Consider the following 2,889-nt stretch of genomic DNA (forward strand, 5'->3'; position numbering starts at 1 on the left):
TGATGTATTTGCTGCATTTTTGCTAATGAACAGTGTACAATTAGTGAAGATTTTCTGCTAAAAACCAATTTTTAATTAGTTGGCCCTCCCCAATCAGTTCTAAGAGTACTTGGCCCCCCGATAAGATTTTCCTGGCTCGGCCACTGATCAAAAGAGCCCGTAGATTGGCAAGAAATATCCATTGTGAATCTCGAGACATTGGCTTATTATTGTTAAAGTAGTATATTCAACTAGCACGGTCTTTTCACACTTTTAGTGTTACATAATACAAAATCAATACATCTAGAGTTCATTCCATAGTTGCGAGAAATTCGGTGGAGGATGTTGTAGTTTAATAGTCTCTAGGGGCAACCACAAAACGATATGATGATTGCTCTGTTTTTGCCATGAAGCTTACTAGGCACCTAGGCTCTTTTTTCTTCCATGTAGAGGTATTTTGGGCTTCACGTATGCACAAAAATGAGGGCATATTACACATTACTCATCATTGATATGCTAAATTTCCTTAATTTAGCATGGCTTTATTCTAACCGTTCATAGAAAGTAAATGGCAAACAACGCCAGGCGTCGCCTGGAGCTTTATGGAACATTGGCTTCAGCTGCTTTATCATATTGATTGAGGGCCTGTTTGGATGGCTACCAAAAGCCGCCCTTTGACCAGAGGTTGGGCAACCGTTTGGATTGCAGCCGAATTTCCCGATGGCTGCCAATTTTTTGGCCAGCCGTTCTGATTCTGTACTAGCATGCGGGCAAGTTTCTGGGCGAATGTTTCCTTCGCCAAAATTTTGGCACGCCATCGTGTTGGTAAGGCTGGTGTGGGCTCAATCCAAACAGCATCTTAAATATCACATCATGCATGAGCATTGCGAATCAAGTTCTCTGGCTAATCATCATGAAAAATGAAAAGGTTTTGGGTTTCGCACTGATTATTTTTTATTGATCTAGGCTGTGAGAAAGAAAATACCTGGAGGATGGGATCGAACATATACGATACAAAGTTTTCTCCCATACTGGAGATCAGTATTAGGGGCCCGGTGTAAGGATGGGATCCAACATCCATCTTATGCAGCAGCAGATGATGAGTCTGTGCTTCCTAGCAGAATGAGTAATGAGCCCTCGTTGATTCCTCATAATATTGGGTTAGCTGGAAGAATTCAGCAACTGACAAGTACTTACTCGTCAATCAAGAATGTACAGTACATGTGCAGTGAAAGCACTGGCAAAGGTGCTAAAAGGTTGCATGAGTAGAAACTAGAAAGGTACTGTATGTCGCTTATTTCCTTTTTCTTTTTAAAGTTTCTGAACAAGTTGTTAAAGTACATGGAGACACGGATAATAATTGAAAGGAAAAATAGGTTGTACTGCCAAATTGTATGTTAGAGCTAAGGTCTTCTGAGAATCAGATGCAGCTTGCGAGTCAACAAAGATGATAACCTGCCTGTTTTCATCGTCAATTCTTCAGTTCAAGAAAAAGCGACACAAGGCATAAAGAATGCTAACAAAGGATAAGTTATCTCCGATCATGTTCATTCTGAACAACTTTGTTTCATAGTATGATCCAAGCAACACATATGTATCCTCTGAACATGATACAGCCTATGTATGTACAAATAGGATTGATGGCGGTGTATCTTGCTGGCCAACAAATAGGATAATTTGCCTTAATTTACAAATTATGACTAGAGGAATAAGGATTATGAAGTTAAAATATCCATCCAACACTCCTGACATTCATAAGAATTATGTTCTCACTGAACCAAATTACAAATGCAAATTCTCGAATTGCAAATCAGAAATGAGATAATTGTGATTCCCTCCACACTTGGGAGTTCCAGAACTACTGTTGGCACACAAGGTTTTTAAACCAAATTTATAGTATGTCAAGATAAAAACTCGATAAACGACTCAAGAGTATCAGAAATAGTAGTGGCATATAAGGCACTGTTATTTCCAAGCATAATTCTAGCATGCTGCACTGATAACAATAGAGAAAAGCTACCTCTGATTTATTTTTTTATAACTTGGTTGATCAAATTTCCTAGTTTTCAATCATGGTGTTAGTTTTTCTATCAATGGCTTCTAAATTTGTCTAACATGATTGAGTTATTCCATACTGGACTGGAGCAACATGTGCATAATCTTGCAGTTGATTGCCTCATTACAAACTTTCCATATCTTATCATTTTCGCTCTCAAAAGTAAAGGTAAAGAAGGGATCAATATTTGCCAATACGACAGTTCCTAGAGTAGAACTGAAACATATTGTGCAAGTTGGCCATTGTAACAATGATTGCATGACTCCAAGAAGAAATATGCAAGAATGGGTGGCAGAACAGACCAAAAGAGACGGAGCTATTCAAGCAGAAGACCAGCCATTGAAGTGCACACTGTATGTGTTTGACAAAAAGTAAAGAAACAGTAATTTTGTTGTACTATTATAGCCACCGAAGGAAACAGAGAAAGAGCGCTTCCAAGAAGGAACTAAACAACTAATGTTTGCTTCATCGCTTATCTATTCCATTTTGATATAGTTGACCGCTTCAAGCACTAATCATCTAACTGGATGAATGAAAAATTGATGTGAACTGAACATTGTATTTTGACAGTAAAAAACTGGATGAATTGACAACAATTTTAGTAGAGAGATGCAAAGTACAAAGTTCTACTAGTTACTTTTTTAAGTGAAGTTTCATTAGTCAGCTGAGGATTCAAGTTATGAGGATCCGAAAAATTTACCGATCCCAAGCCCCCAAAAAAACAGGGCCAGGGCCACCCAAAAATCCAGGCCCTCTAGCTGGTGCCGGACCCCATCCTCCAGGGCCTCTGCAACCTGATCCTCTGGGCCTATGCAGACCCATTCTACCGACAGAAGCTGCCGTCCAGTGCATAC

This window comes from Triticum dicoccoides, chromosome 3B, assembly GCF_002162155.2.
Source record: "Triticum dicoccoides isolate Atlit2015 ecotype Zavitan chromosome 3B, WEW_v2.0, whole genome shotgun sequence".
In the NCBI taxonomy this organism is placed as follows: Eukaryota; Viridiplantae; Streptophyta; class Magnoliopsida; order Poales; family Poaceae; genus Triticum; species Triticum dicoccoides.